The sequence below is a fragment of the Peromyscus californicus genome, unplaced genomic scaffold (genome assembly GCF_007827085.1).
Source record: "Peromyscus californicus insignis strain IS unplaced genomic scaffold, ASM782708v3 Scaffold_19__1_contigs__length_69161282, whole genome shotgun sequence".
Classification (NCBI taxonomy): domain Eukaryota; kingdom Metazoa; phylum Chordata; class Mammalia; order Rodentia; family Cricetidae; genus Peromyscus; species Peromyscus californicus.
Genome location: NW_026294491.1, coordinates 50,894,612 through 50,911,740, shown reverse-complemented (window position 1 = coordinate 50,911,740; position 17,129 = coordinate 50,894,612).

The following is a 17,129-nucleotide window of genomic DNA, read 5'->3' as shown; positions in this document are numbered from 1 at the left end:
ATAGCCGCAACAGTAGCTATAAAATCTGCAACAGGGAAAAGCATGTATCTTTCCAAATATTTGAAGAAAATAAATAAAACCCACCATAAGAGATAAGCAACAAAGGAGCTTTAGAATACAGTCCACAGTCAATGTATTGATAAATGTTTGTGTGTGAGGTAGGAATTAGTTTTGACCCAATATCTTAGTGGTCATATCAGCTTCAAATTTGAAATGAGCTTACATTTCCTTATGGATCCCAATTATCCAGATGCATAGAAATATCTTCCTAAAGTTATTCCTATTTACAGAGTTCCTGGTGTTGCCTGGGAGCCTGTTCCAAGCGAGCCCCTCAGCTCTTTAAGAACTCCCTTCTCACAGTCATTTCACTCCTTTAGTTACTCAAGCATGCAATGACCATCACTGAAACTCCTCTGCTCTGTGGGGAGGACACTGTCTCCTCCGCACACATCTGCCAGGCCACTTACTGACACCTTCTGTCTTAGTCACTGTTCTATTGCTGTGAAGAGACACCATGACCATGGCAACTCATAAAATAAAGCATTTAATTGGGATTTGTTTACAGGTTCAGAGGTTTAGTCCATTATTGTCATGGTGGGAAGCACGGCAACATGTAGGCAGACATTATGCTGAAGAGGTACCTGAGAGGTCTACATCTAGACCCACAGACAGCATAAAGAGAGAGACATTGGGATTGGCTTGAACATTTAAAACCCCAGTGACACCCATCCTCAAACTAGGCCACACCTCCTAATCCCTGTCAAGTAGCATGACCAAGAATTCAAATATAGGAGCCCATGGGGACCATTCTTATTCAAAGGACCACATCTTACAGTTGCTTGGGGCTAAGGGAAGTTCAGCCCAGGATGCCATTGACAGCTGGCTGCTGCTGCTGTAGCAGTATGCAAGTAACCGCAATGAGTGTCCAGTCTAAGAGTTCCATCTGGTCCCTGTCAGGATCACACATCTTCATGACTCTCTATGCCTCAGGATCTAGGGATAACACAAGCCATAAGCCCAACATCTATGTGTTCATTTCCCAAGAAAAGAGATACCATTCTTTACCCCCAGAATGAGAGAAAATTCACTGCAGTTTTCAAAAATCTCATTTCCCACTTCTGTGGTCTGTCTGATTTCTATTCCTGGGATTAGGGCTCAGCCCACTTCTCACTATTGCTTGAATCTTAAATGGTCTTATAATAAAAACCCGGAGCCAGACATTGGGGTAAATGCTGAAAAATCAGAGGAAACAAAGGAATAAGACACAGTCACATCTCTCCTCGTCAACTCCTCAGCTGATCCTGTCTCCACAAATCCTCAGGCTGAATGGAAGGTGAGATCCTATCTCCACGAATCCTCTGACTGAAAGCCTCTGAATTCTCAGCCAAAAAGACTCTAGTTCCGGTCTCCTCACACCTTATATGCCTTTCTCCACCCAGCCATTTCACTTCCTTCCTAGTGCTAGAATTAATGGCCTGTGTGCTTCCCAAATACTGATAGCAAAGGCATAAGATCTCAAGTGCTGGGATTAAAGGTGTGTGACTCCCAAGTACTGGGATTAAAGGTGTGTGCCACCACTGTCTGGCTCTGTTTTCTCTCCTAGACTGAATCAATCTCATGTAGTCCAGGGTAGCTTTGAACTCACAGAGATCCAGACAGATCTCTGCCTCCAGAGTGCTAGGATTAAAGGTGTGTGCCACCACTGCCTGGCCTCTATGTTTAATGTAGTGACTGGCTCTGTCCTCTGATCCTCAGGCAAGCTTTATTTGATATGCCTTATATCACCACATTTCACAGCTTATGTTAAATAATATTTAAATACACCATGCATCCAGTCTATATGAAACTCTACAAGCTCATCTCAGTACCAGAAAGCAGCAAACTGGGGCAGGAGTTGGCAAACTAGGCCCATTGGTCAAATCTGACCAACAGTCTTTAATTCATAAAGCTTTATTGGGACACATCACATTCATCATTTGCATATTTTATGTGGCTGCTTTCTGCTGCAGTGGCCAAGTCGAATAGTTGCATCAAGGACCATATGGCCTGGAATGCCTAAAATATTTACAGTCTCCCCCTTTGAAGAGAATGTTTGCCAAGCTCTGATCTGACAGAAGTTATAGCCCCAAATAAAGGAGCTGGAAAGACGGCCTTTGGTCAGTGAGCAACGGCAACTAAACTGAGCCTGCCCTGTAGAATGATAGAACTGTTTAAAGGGAGTCAACAAGGGAACAGATTAAAAGAAGATGAAGTGGGAGCTCCAGCAGCTTGCCTTATAAATACACGGCTGGCTGCACAGAACCAGATATGGGCGTGACACAGCAGAAAGGCTCCCTGGCTTCTCCTGCAAACACTGTACTCTACCCTAACCCACAGAGGACGAGATGGGAGCTTTTGCAAGGTAGCTGACACAAAGCTGTTGGAAGCCTGGGGTGATCAGGAGGGGAACAAAGTGTCCTAGATTTCAGGATGCTGCTCAGAGACGTGATTCCCTTTTGTACCTGGATTCTACTGTGGCCTCGGGTCGGAGAAAGCCATAGTGTATGTGTGTGTGTGTGTGTGTGTGTGTGTGTGTGTGTGTGTGTGTGTGTGTATAAGTTCTCCCCTTGCAAAGACTGGACTGGACCTTAGGGCAAGGTGGCATCTTATCCAGTCAAGCACTGAACACAGAGTGAGTATGCCCAAGATAGAGCTTTCTCTCTATTTTCAGAAATCAATGATCTATCTTTTTTTTTTTTGACACTTCCTTCTGCCTCCGTCCTGAGGCTTCCTTGGCATTCTCTTAGAGAATCAGGTTTGCACATTCATAAGACCTGTTATGAAGAGGCATCAAGGGACATGGATCCCTGAGTGCTGTATCAACTAACAACTGAGTTACCTCAGGTTTGTAAATTTTCTACAGATTCACGATCAACCTCTGATTTTTTTTTCCTCTACACTCAAAAATAAAGGACTGTGAGCTGGTGAGATAACTCAGCGGGCACAGGTGCTTGTCACAGAGCCAGATACCCTGAGTTCAAGCTCTAGAACCCACAGACAACTGGGAAGAGAGAATTGACTTGACGAAGCTCTCCTCTGACCTCTCCACATGCACCATGGCACATACAGCAGCCACCCACACATCATGCACACACACAATAATAAAACTTTTTAAAACAAACAAATAAAAATAATAAAGAATTCATTTGGAGAACTATGCTTATAGGACATCTAGGGCCTTCATTTCCTGGACATAATATAGAAAATTTTTCTTGGGACTTGCCACAGACCCAGGAATCTACTGTGGATTAAGACCATAGAATCTCTCTTCTCTCAGACTTTATCATCCCTTCAGGAGTTCTTGTTCTAAATACACCCCTGAGAAGGGAGGGACCATGACCCCCTCTGTTCATGCACATGTCCTGGTCAAAGCACACTCACCAGGGTCAAAGGAATACTGTTTGGCATGCTTTCCTAATGTTTGGAAATAGAAGGCTAGTATAGGATTCCCTTGTCTCAACTGTGCTTGCATGTTCTGAGCTCTGGAAACATAAAAGCCAGAAGTAGTACCTCCTCTGGTACTTCTTGCCAGTTTCCTTTTCTTAATGCAACGAGTTCAGAAAAATCCTCAAGCCTGCATTGTAAGCAGAGGACCAAGGAGGAACAGGAAATGCCAAGGGGGAAGTCGGTTAAAATTGGTTAGTGTTTCAACAAGCTATCCCGCTGAAGCCAATTATCCTAGGTCTCCCGCTCTAAGCAATAGAATATTCCATAGAATGTCTTTTCCTACTTACTTAACAGGAACAAAACCCTACACATGACCTACCTCCCATAGAAAAATATGCAGTTAGCATGATAATAGCACCCAGAAACATTTTTGTAATATACATATTAAGATTAAAATTAACATGTATTTATTTATTAAGGTAGACATGTTAAGATTATTTTTCTATATAGATGTAATATATGCTTCTTATAAATCTATATAAAGGTAATATTTGGCAAAAGATGAAAATAGCAACAAAGAAACATTATAAAAGGCAAGTAAACATGTACCCAAAAGAGTGAATAAAGATTGACTCCTCTAAGGATTTTAACAGAGACACTGACTGAGAATAGAGCAGGACAAGTTCAGAGTGTTTATTTATTTTTTCAGTTAAGCACTCCCAAATATTTACAGAGCCTCCTGAAGTTTGCACATTGAATACTGGAACTTGCCCAGAGATATTAGTCTGACGAAATGAAGACAACAAATGACCGTAGACAGGAAACTAAACTTTAAATTCTCCAAGTACAAAACTACTGACAGACAGCAGAATCCCCAAGGAACACCAAAAGCAGCAGGAAACACATTTGCAGACAGAATCCTCTTGAGAAGGCAAACACTCCCTTCTCTGTCATTATTTTGAATCCTAGATTCAAAGATAACCTCCTGGACAGGTGTCCATTAACTGGCTTATACCACAATATGCCCTCAATCCTCTTAAAATAAAAACTTCACTGGTGCTATTTAATTTCAAATATTTACACATCTACATATTCTCTGGCCTTGACGTGAAAAGGAGATAACTTCAGTTATTGGTTTCAAGTCTTTAGGTCTTCAGGCTTGGACATGATACTTTGGTTGGTTTATAGAATGCAAATTATAACCCAGCAGTGGTGGCATTTGCCTTTAATCCCAGCATGCATGAAGGCAGAGGCAAGTGGATCTCTGTGAGTTTGAGACCAGCCTGGTCTCCAGAGTGAGTTCCAGGACAGCTAGAGCTACAGAGAAACTCTGTTTTGAAAAAAAAAAATGCAAATTATGGAATAAATAACCACACCAACTGCTTAAGTAAACATATGCTTTACATAAGCCCTAACTAAGAGCACGTTAGCTCTGTTACTAGGTGATCCCCAGCAGCATGCAAGGTGGGTAACACAGTCACAGCATCCTATAAATAGATGTGTGTCAAACACACCCCAGATGAAACTCTCTGGGAACAGAGCTGTTTAAAGGCTCGTTGCACAGGAAAACCGCAGGTATACTTTATTAACCAACTGTAAACAGGATACTACATAAAGGGAAGAGAAACTGAAAGCCTTGGTGCCATCATGAGAAGATTCCATTTAGAACACTGTCATCCTGTCTTGGCAGAAATACCTTGTTGGCTTCATTTTGAAGCAGATTGCTTTGAAACCTCCCCCCAATCCAAAATTTAGGTGCCAAGCTCTGTAACCAGTATGTTACCGCCAATGTCTGTTAACTTAACTAGAAAAAATACCATGCCCTAACAAGCTATACCTCTGTTATCAGAGAAGCGCTCACCCCTGAGCCATTACTGGAAACCCTTTGTGACACTTTATAAGAAAGTTCTGGTTTGGGAGGTAAGGAGTAAACAAGGATGCTAGTCAGTATCTTTCCCAATCTGCTCAGCATCTAAATAGCTTTCTTTCTTCCTGCTTAAACCACATGTTAGCAATTCTCCTGTTTGCGTGCAGGTTGGACTGTCTCCTAATCATCATCAGGCTGTAGCTCTTCACTCATGAGCAATCTGAGGAAGTCATTTCTGCCACCATTGCATCCAGTAGAGTAGAGGCTGAAAAGACATTAGGTGATTAGATGAGTAATTCCATAACCAATGTCTATGATAATAAAGCTATGTTCATGTACTTATGTCTAGCCAGAGTCTATAAAAATGATGGAACAAGCCATCTCATTCAAGGTGCAAAATGATGTGTCAGCGTTCATGTCATTTTTCAGTGTACAGGAAGCAAAGGAGAATGACAGAAAAGGGCCAGGGCCAAGACACACCTCCAAAGGTAAACTACTGATCCACAGCACCCAGCCTGCCCCATCTTCACAGTTCCACCATCACCCAACAGTCTACTAAAATCTTAAATTCTTAAGAGACCCAATGCATCACCGGAGCCTTTGATCTAATCCTGTCTGTAAATGATGCCCAACAGATAGACCCAGAGGAGTGCTCCACCCATCTTCTAGACTCATTCAACCCAATAAAATTGGTAAGACAAACCCCAACAGATGAGCTACATCAATAGAATATGTTGATCCTGACTAGGTACAGAATTCGGTCAACCAGCATGGTAGTTCAAGAACCACAGAGTGCACAGGCTGACATGCCCTTCCATTTGTATCTCCAGAAGTAGGTCAACATGGAGTCCTTTAGAGGTAATCTTCATGTGTCTGGCTCAGGTACAACCTCTGCTAAAGACAACTTTAGCCCCTAGTTATTTGCTCTAAAGCATGTTCTAGAATCAAACACAGTAACAGAAAGAGTAAATATCTCCTAAAGAATTAAAAAGAAAAGTAACATATAGAATATGTATGGATTAATGTGTTACACCTATCCTGTTATGCACCATGAGGAAAGAGAAAGACACTTATAGGTTCCAAAGATTTTAATAATTCACCACATAAGCAGGTTACTGTTATAGAATATTAGCTTAAGATGTGTTATATTCATTTATGCTGGGGAATGTTTAATGATGCAAAGATGTGTTGTATTCTTTTATGTTTAATTCTGTAAAGCTGTGTTACTTTGCCTGCCTAAAACACCTAATTGGTCTAATAAAGAGCTGAACAGCCAATAGCTAGGCAGGAGAGAGAAACAGATGATGCTGGCAGGCAGAGAGAATAAATGAGAGTGAGAAGGATGAGTGAGAAAAAGAGAAAGAGATGAGATCACCAGAGGCCAGCCATCCAGCCACTCAGTCAACCACAAAGTAAGAAGGAAAGAGAGGTATACAGAATAAAGGTAAAAGGCCAGAGGCAAAAGGTAGATGGGATAATTTAAGTTAAGAAAAGCTGGCCAGAAACAAGCCAAGCTAAGGCAGGGCATTCATAAGTAAGAAAAGTCTCCATGTGATGATTTGGGAGCTGGGTAAAACAAAATAAAATCAAAAAATAAAAACAAAAACAAAAAAACAACAACAGGTCTCTGATTGATCAGGGCTGCAGGTCAAGGACTCAGGAGCCTTTTTCCTGAGGCAGAAGTGGGATTTATAAGCACAAAAATTACTAACATTTGTTGCCAAGTTACAGTTACAATTTTCACCAATCAGGATTTAGAGATTAGGAGTTTCCTTGAATGTTCCATCATTGTCAACCAATATACAGTGCAAGTCTTTCAGTCCAACCAATCAGATTTATTTATACTTTTCTATTGTTAGGAATAGACATAATGTTTCTAAAGAGGTAAAGATGCAATAATGACTGTCTGTATAGTTTAGGGAGGAGGTTGGTCAGCAATTAGAAAGTTCTCAGCTTCCCTAGGGCTCGGGAACCTGAACTTTATTCCACCCCACAGGTAAAATTAAATATGAAGTCAAAATGGCCCTACTTAGGCCAAAGTACTTTGGGCTGCTCCCTTCACATGTACTTTAAAAGATATATGTGTTATGAATTATATCAAGAGAGTATATACTATTTAGAAAGTATAAAATACAAACTGTGTAAATTAATATAGGAGCACTGAAATAAAATACTTTTTGATTTTTTTTTAAAACAGTAAAGGAGGTCTCCCATGTTGGGGTCACTGGGGCCAGCTCTCCCAGGGTCAGTGAGGGACAGAGCCGCCTCAGCATGGCCCTCAGACTCCAACGCTCTTGGTTTGCATGGGCCCTGTGTTAATACAGGCAACGGACAACAACACAGACCTCAGCTGCAGCAAGGTCATGGACCCAGACGTAGGCCTCAGCAGTAGCTTGGACCCAATGTCGCCATGGCCCTGGGTAGCAACACAGGCCACTCAGATCTTTATAGGGCCTGCAGCAGTATGGTCCCTGGACTCCAATATGACCAGTGATGACAGTTCTCCCTCCCCCAGGCATTCTTATGGCCTTCGATGGTAACAGGAGCCATGGACATCAACACAGAATCTGGTGGCAGGAGGGCCATGGGCCCAGACATAGCCCTCAGCTGTAGCTAGGGCCCCAAAGTCACCATGGCGCCAGGTGGCAGCACAGACCACTAAGATCTTTATGGGCAGCATGGTCTTTAGACACCAACATGGCCACAGGTGACAGCCCAGACCCTGGGCATCCCATGTGACCTTTGGTGGCACCACGGGTCATGGATATCAACACAGACCCCAGCTGCAGTAGGACCACTGACCCAGACATGGTCCTTGGCAGCAGCCAGGGCCCAGATGTCACCATGGCTCCAGGTAGCAGAGCAGGCCACTCAAATCAGCATGGCCCCAGTGACAGCATGATCCCTGGACTCCCACATGGCCCCAGGTGGTGGCCCAGATCCCAGGCATCTGCTGTGGGTGTCCTCTACCAGCTCCAGTCTAATGGTGCCAGGCTGGATGATGGGTATCCTCCACCTACTCAGGCCTAGTGTCTCCTAAAGATATTTTTTCAGCATCTTTTACTGAAGCTTTCAAGGGGAAAGGACTAAATGCGCACATACAGCAAAGTGAACCCACTTTCTTCTCCTCCTCCTCCTCATCTTCTGCCAGGCTGCTCTGCTAGAATTTTGTTAATTTCTCTCATTGTCACTGGTTCAATGGTCCCTCTCCCTGAGGACTTGTGGGCAAATTGTTCCTTTTACAAACACAGCTCAAGGCTTACTCATTGCTTAACCATTCTCTCTCTTAGGCCAGACCCAGTAGATATGCCATCGATTTTTTTTATTTTAAATCTTTTTCTTTATTTTTATTTTTATGTGTATGAATATTTTGTTAGCAGGAATGTCTGCACCACATGCATGCAATGTCCACAGAGGCCAGAAGAGGGTGATCCCTCTGGAACTGTAATAACAAACTGTTGTGAGCCACCATGTGGTTGTTAGAATTGAAGCTGGGTCCTTTGGAAGAACAGCCAGTGCTCTTAACTGCTGAACCAGCTCTTCAGCCTGACAGGTCATCTTTGTCATCTTATGATACATAAAATCTCTCATGGAGCAGCAATTAGCCCAAATAAAATTGATGATGAAGACCACTCTCCATTTCCAGCTGTAAACCTTCAGGGCGCTAAGAATCTAATTTAAACTCTGGTTTATAAGGAAAGGACATGCACTGAACTCCCTGGGAAGCTCGAGTGGCCCCTGGTTTTATTTTATCACACTTGAATTCCATCCACAGCTTCTCCAGATCCACCTCACCTATATCAGTTATGAAACTGAAGGAAAAGGGGCCGGGTTTCTCAACAGTCTTTCAAGATATAACCTGAGAGCCAACCAAATGGCCTGACTGTGGCTGATTCTATAACGATTAGTTGTTCCAGTGAGGAGCACTCACAATACTTGAGTACATCTTCTTCCTTTCTCTAACTCTTCCCATGAGAACCCCACTGTCACACCCTTGGGCATATCTTCCCTTTCCTCTGAGCATCTGTCTTTCCCTTAACCCCAATGCCTAAGCTTATATTAAATGATCTTTAATAAAAATCCTCAATTCTAATTCATAAACTGATTCCTTCTGAAATTCTTTTTCAGTGTAGAAGCCAAAAAGCTTACTTGACTTCTGAAAGTTTGGGGTACGTTCTTAGACTTCTGAGGGTGGCAGGATGGAGCTCTGTTTGTCCCCTCCATGCTAACAAAAGACAAAAATGAGATGAATGTAAGTAACTACACAGCATAGCAAACAAACGTTGTAACTAGAAGGGGATCTTTGATTCACTTAGACATGTTTCAGGCAGTCTCTGTCTGGACCGGCTGTTTCTAGGTTCTAAGCTTCTAATTCCAAGAATGGAAGAAGCCCACACAAATCGCAAAGCAGCAAAGCTATCGCTCAGAAGTAATATGAAAGTACAGGTGAGACAACATGGCAAAAGAGCTGTAAACTCTTAGCAAGGTTTACTCAAGAGCTCCTGTTACTGTTTGGGGCTCATGGGGGATCCAAGAAGGGGAGGAGTTGGTTACTAAGTAGTGAGTTATGAGTGTTTTGCTGTTTTGATTCTCTTTGCACGTACTGTACCATGATGCATCTGATTTTAATTATATGCATGTCCAGTCATGCATAGGCATAACATGGGTAAATAGGGAATTCTTTCCTAAAGTTCAAGAAGAAGACACAATTTCCTCATTGTTCATTCAGTTTAGGCTAGATTCAGGCATTTCCCCCAGTTCATAGATAGGTCTTAGGATGCACTTGGCCACAGAAAAAGGAGTTACTAAGGGAGCTGTGGTCAAAGTGATCAGAGTGCCTTTGCTAGGAAAGGGGTACTCATGAAGCTCATGTAGTTGGGTGAGTTCTCAGCTTGCTAAGTTCCTTGTTGGGAAAGGTGTAGGTGTACATGTGCATGTGTGTGCGTGTATACGTGTGTGTGTGTGTGTGTGTGTGTGTGTGTGAGAGAGAGAGAGAGAGAGAGAGAGAGAGAGAGAGAGAGAGTAGCTCAAGCCAAGCAGTGCCATAATGCCATGAAGCTTACTAAGCTATCTCTACACTTGCCTACCTCAACTTCCCTCTGAGCCTGTTTCTCCTTAACTCATTCGGGGAACTGAGGAAGAAGTTCCATCTTGATGCTGCTCTTAGTGCCCCAGAAGTGGCCAAGAAAATTAAGAACTTTGAAATAAATGTTTTTAGCGGTTGGAGAGACAGCACAGTGGCTAAGAGCACTTGCTGTTCTTGCAGAGAACTTAAATTCAGTTTCTAGTGCCTACACAGTAGTTCACAATCATCTGTAACTCCAGTTCCAGGAGATCTGATCCCCTTTTCTGGCCTCTGTGGACACCAGCATGCACAGAGTGTACTGATATACATGCAGACAAAACACACTCATGCATATAAGCTAAAACTTAATATATCTTTCTCTTTAGAAAAGAAAGTTTCTATAAAGGAAAACCACATAGGATCATAAGATGCCCAAACATTATTAGCATATAAGGTTGCTGTCTGTTGACACTGGTTGCTTCAGTTTGTAGCTAACGCAGCATTCGAGAACAAAGTTGAGTTGAACCAATTAACTCATTAGACATTCCTAAATATTGGGTATCCCTCACTTTTTGAATATTTATAATTTACTGAGAATTTATTGTAAATTTTATTTAAATTTTAATTAAATAGTATTTATCACATAATTGGATTGGAATTCTCTCTATTTATCATCAATTTTATTTGGGCTAATTGCTACTCCATGAGAAATTTAATGCATAATGAGATAGAGGTAGTTTTAATCGCTTAAAAGATGACCTGTCAGGCTGGAGAGATAGCTTAGCAGTTAAGAGCACTGGCTGTTCTTCCAGAGCACCCAACTTCTATTCCCAGCTCCCACATGGTGGCTCACAAATATCCCCTTAGTGAGATAATACACTTATTAGCCCTATTGGCCAGCCCCCATGCTGCAATATCTTACAGAGCCTCACTGCTCAGCCTGCCTGCTTTGCCAAGTTCTGATTCTGTCTGTCTGTCTGTCTGTCTGTCTGTCTGTCTCTCTCTCTCTCTCTCTCTCTCTCTCTCTATATATATATATATATATATATATATATATATATATATATATATATATATATGTGTGTGTGTGTGTGTGTGTGTGTGTGTGTGTGTGTGTGTATTCCAAAATCCTAAGTGTGTTTGTCCTTGTTTGTCTAAAGCCAACATCCTCTACTTCTACAGTTGCGAACTAAAGTAAACTCCACACCTAACTTTAAAGGTATAACTTTTTCCCTTCTCCATTTCCCTCTCTCAGGAGCTGCCAAGGCTTACAGCTTATCTGCCCTGCTGTTTTTCTCTCAAGCTCTAATAACATGATTCTTGAGCTTCCTTCTAAGCTCATTTCTAAGATAAAAAAAAGTGTGTGTGTGTGTGTGTGTGTGTGTGTGTGTGTGTGTGTGTGTGTGTGTGTATGGCAGTACCCATGGAGGCCAGAAGAGGCATCAGACCCCTTGGAGCTGGAATTTCAGGGTGATTGTGAATTGCCAAGTGTGGGTGCCTTGAACCAAACTCAGGTCCCCTGGAAGAGGAGAGAGCACTCTTAGAGGCTGAGACACCTTTCTAGCTCCCTGAGTCCATTTTTAAATTCTCAGAGTCCACAAAAGAGGACACTCTGATTTCTTAGTAAGGAAAACACCTTAGTCCCTTACCCACAGCCAATTCCCTAAATGTTTTTATAATTTCCCAATATTCTCTTACTCCCTTAAAAAATGCTCCTAACAAAATGGGAGAAAATAATTAACATGAATGGACATGTCTGTTAGTGAGCTCATTAAAGAATGGAGCATTGAGAGGTGTACTTTATCAGCAGGAACACCTTAGAAGGCATGGAGTGACAAGTTCTAACAGGACAACTCTTGCTGGTTACAGAAGTGTCATCTTTAAGTGCAACCTAAGTCTTGGAAATAAATGATAACAGATTCTCTAGAGGTCCAGCTCCAACTGGGAATTGAAGGCACCCCAATCCAGCAGGGCAAAGGCTATCTGTGAAGGGATTTCCTGGCTCTGTTATAAAGCTTGTCCACATACCCTTCCTCTAGTATCATGTTGCAATAAATTATGTAAATGTAAAGCTGTCAAATACCTTAAAATGGAAAACATTTAATAAAGATAATTTCCCAATAGCGGTTTATAAACAATGCTGAGAAAAATAACCTTCTCTTTCACAGAACCTGTGAAAGCAAACGCACTAGACTGAGGAAGGCCTGTGGTGAAGCTTCCATTGATATTTTTACTGTAGGAGAGCCTAAACTGCACTTTGAATTCAGTTCTGCAATAGAAAGCAGGCTTGGGATTTTCTTTCCTTTCTTTCTCTTTTTCTTTTCTTTTTTTTTCTTTGTATTAAAAGGAAATTTATTGGCTCAGCTTATAGAATGTGATCTGGGTAGTCAAACAAAGGCTGTCTCATGCTGGAGAGACCAGGAATCCAGAACCTTGAATCCCAAAGGTTTGATGTCTCAGAAGTGTCAATTTGGTGCTGAAGGCCTGATGGTGAGAAGTTTTAAGAGCTAGAGATGGGGATGGAGAGTGGAAGACTGATAATTGAAGATATTTATTTGCATTTACTGTTATGCAAAGGAAGAGCCAACTCTCTCTCTTTTTTTGGACAAAAGGTAACTTTGTTTCTAACTGCAATCTACTGTAGGAAGTTAGGCTCCTACCTCAAAGAAAACTGGGAGAATCTGGTCTCTGCTAGACACAGGCTGGGTCTAGGTTCCATCATTTTCATTTCAGGCTTATTATAGTAGTTATCAAAGTTGTTGGAATGACCTTATTTCTGAATTTCTTAACAAGGAAAACTATAACTATCTAATCTTCAACTCCCTCAGAGACCTGAGAAGGAAATGATATTACCTAGTAAGGAGGAAGTGCAAACAAGCAACTCCCCAAAAATGTGAGTTATGACAGAAACAGCCAGCTGCCTAGACAGTCACCCAAGATTCCTCTGCAATGTTGGGGCATCCATTCTTCAGCCCACAGGCTTAGCATATCTGACAGACTCATCTGTGAAGCAGGATTTTCTAAAGAGCCTTCCTACCTTGTCTTGGCAAAGATCAGCAATCCTTTCTTTTGTATCCTGCTTGTCCATTTTGGACAGCATACTGTCAGCAGTCAATGTGAGGGCATTTTCTTGCCCAGTGGCTAACTTTTGCTACAGTGAAAGTAAACTCTATATGGAGTTTCTTCAATGCCCATCATCTCCAATGAAGTAGATTGGTGCTGCCAGGAACAGACATGTCTCATAGTCATAAAAAAAAGAAAAAAAATCTATGTTATTAAAACATCTTAAATGCCATATTCTGCAGATCTCTGAAGTGTTTGAAGATGACTTGTCTATCTAAAATATATTTCTACTTGACCCTGAAAACATACCTAATATGACTACAAGTTCGACTGTAATGACTAACTACTAACTTACATTTCTTATACCCTAATTAGTTGGTAATAATAACTTTCAAGGATTAGTAAATTGTATTACATTGTTAAATGAACTGTATAGATACAATACCTTGAACAAGATTGGAAATATATGTATAGTATATTCTAACAAAATCAATCTCAAATTTGTATCAATGTTCATAATTTGTATACAACATACAAAAATCAAATCCAATGTAAAATATTTAAAACTTTAGACTCACAAATATAGGATAGATAATAAAATATTTTCTTTAATTTTGCCAAATACAAAAAGACTAGATATTGTAACTATAATTCTGTCTTGATAACTTTGTTATATATAATTTTACTATATTAAAGCTAAAACTTTTCCTTTTTGATTAGATAGAAAGGGGAAAGTACTGGGGGATATCTTTCTGTATGCTGTGAATATATGTTGTTCCCATTGGTTAATAAATAAGCTGCTTTGGCCTATGGAAGGTGGGAAATCCAAGGAGAGAGACGGGAAAGAGAAAGGCAGAGTCCAGAGAGAAACACCAGCTTGCTGCCCAAGGAACAACATGCCAACAGACCAGTAAGCCACGCAACATGTGACAAAATATAGACTAATAAAAATGGGTTAATTTAAGATATAAGAGCTAGCTAGCAAGAGGCCTGCCATAGACCATACAGTTTGTAAATAATGTAAGCCTCTGTGTGTTTACTTGGGTTCCAGTGGCTGTGGGACTGCAGTTGAGAGAGATTTGTCAAGGCCTGGAGGGACCGGGAAGGATCTGAGAAACTTCCGAGTACAGTGGGGCCTGCGATTGAGAATAAGTAGGACTAGAGCATTTTCAAGCCTAGGGGAACATGACCGCCATGGAATACTGGTCACAATATTTATGGGGCTCCTTTGACTCTTACTATTCAAAGAGGGTAACCCAGCCTGTCTACTGCTTAGAGAAGGATGCTCAGAACAGCATCACTTTACCCCTACAGCAATGCATCCTCTTGATAAAAGCTCTAAGATCATATTGTCAATAAAAATCCCATTTCAAATTTATTGGCTTCGAGTTAATTAGAAAGAAACAGGTTTGTTTTAAAAAGAACTACTTAATCTTCAGCAATATGCAGAAAGCTTATAATGGAACCCATTGTGATTCTGAAGCATTCCTCAGTAAGTGTTGATTATTGTTAAAAAGGGATTTAATTCTGGTAAATAAACAAAGTGATTTTTATTTGAATATGTCTTTATTCAGTGGTTTTGGGGTATTCCTAAGATATTTGAAATAAACAGTTATTTTGGATTGTAAAAAAACTTATCTCTTCCTTCCAGCTATGTTCCTCAAGACAAATATTTTAAATTCATATCATAGACCAAATATAATGCTTCATGATTTAGTAGATTTCAAGAAATGAGTAAGTAAAATCTCTGCTCTTAACAATCACACACTAATAAAATAGATTACACAAGTCACTGAGTAGTTTGAGTTCAATGCAGATGGAAATTAGTGCTATTTAAATTTTTTCGTTGCTGTAATATTACCAAAAAAAAAAAAAATCAAATCCTACTGAATCTAATTCTATTCACAATTATGTTTATCAAGTAGTCAAAGGTTTCAAGTAATATAAACCTTTTACATTTCTTTCAACAAAGGGGTTCAACATTACCAAATGCAAACATATCCCATGGAACCAAAGGTCAGCCATCAGAAGCAAATGAATCCAGAAGCCAAATAATTAAAAGAGAAAATTACTTTCTGTCTCTCCAGAGGGACAGGGCCTCTTATTTCTGCTTGTTTTTCCTTAACTGTTCTCTATTCCTGCAACTTGCTTTGTTTGGTATGCACAAGGTTCCCTACAGGCTGTGGATGGCAGTGTCAACAGCTGTGATAAATACCTGAGATAACTCGGGATCATTTATATGAGGTCATGGGTTAGGAAGGTTTAGGTCATGATCACATGACCCCACCTCTACGGGTCTATGGTGAGGCAGAACAGCTGGATAGAGAGGGCATGAAGAAGCAAGCTGCTTAACTCATGGGTGCTGGGGGTGAGGGGAAGAGAATATGAATGAGTAGTTTAGAGGCAAGATACAGCTCCAACGGAAGGTATGGAACCCCATCTATCAACTAGTATTCACTTTCCAAGATTCCTTCCCCTCCCAATGGATCATCAATAATAAAATGAACAACAAAAGTCAGAAACTGCATGGTCCAGTCACTTATCAAAAACTCTATTGCTAAACACAGTTGTACTGGGGACCAAGCCTTGAACATAGGAGTCTTTGAGGGGACATAGCATATTGGAATCATAACACAAGGGTTGCCTAGAATTTAATTTGCACCACTTCTCAGATCAAGAACTAATACAACTGAGTAACACCTCAAACACACAAATCCTTTTAGTCTCTAAAAGTGACCTTACTTGGGTCAAGTATTTATCCAGCACACACTATAACTAAAGGTTAAGACCAGAGACAAAATGAAGCCCACAATTGTGGAGTAGTACAGAATTCCATGAAAAAAAAAAAAAAAAAAAAACATAGCTTATGACAATACCCCCACATATATCTAGAAAAAGAAGAAATTACTAAATTTCATTTCAAAAACATATTTAGTAGAATTGTGTCTTTACATGGATTAAGTTCTCAAGTCAGCCAGCACACATGGAAAAACCAAGTAAAAGCTGGACTTAGTGGCACATGTCTGTGATCCCAGTGTTTAGGAAGTAGGCAGAAGGATCTGGAGTTCAAGGCCAATCTGAATTCATGAGACCCTGTCTCACACAATAAAACAAAACAACACAATCAAGAAAAGAAATTATATTTACCACACACACCCAAAATAAAGAAAGACCCAAACTGGGGCTGGAGAGTCGAGTTGGCTTGGTGGTTAAGAGCACTTACTGCTCTTTCAGAGGACTAGTGTTCTGCTACCAACACCCACATCAAGTAGCTCATAACTGCCTGCATCTCTAGCTGCAGTGGATATGACACCCTCTTCTGGTCTCTGTTGGCACCTGCACTCATGGGCACATACCCACACACAGACACACAAATTAAAAGCAAATTAAATCTTAAAAAAATTTAAAGTCCCAAATTCCTTCACATGTATTATTTTATGTATTTAGTCCCTGAGCTTCAAATAACAAATAACTTATCTAAAAGTCTGAACAATCAGAAGCAAAGGTTGTTGCCTCACAAATAAAAGGCCTTAGGATTTCTTAATTTATTTTCTTAGTGAAATTATAGTAAACAAAATTCTTTTCATCTTTCTGTCCTGCCATTCTTGGCCTTTTGAGGACTCAAAACCAGCACCTTTTTTTTTTTTTTTTCTCACAAATGGTCATAACAGAGCAGGGTGCTGATCCAGACCCACACAAGTGATATGC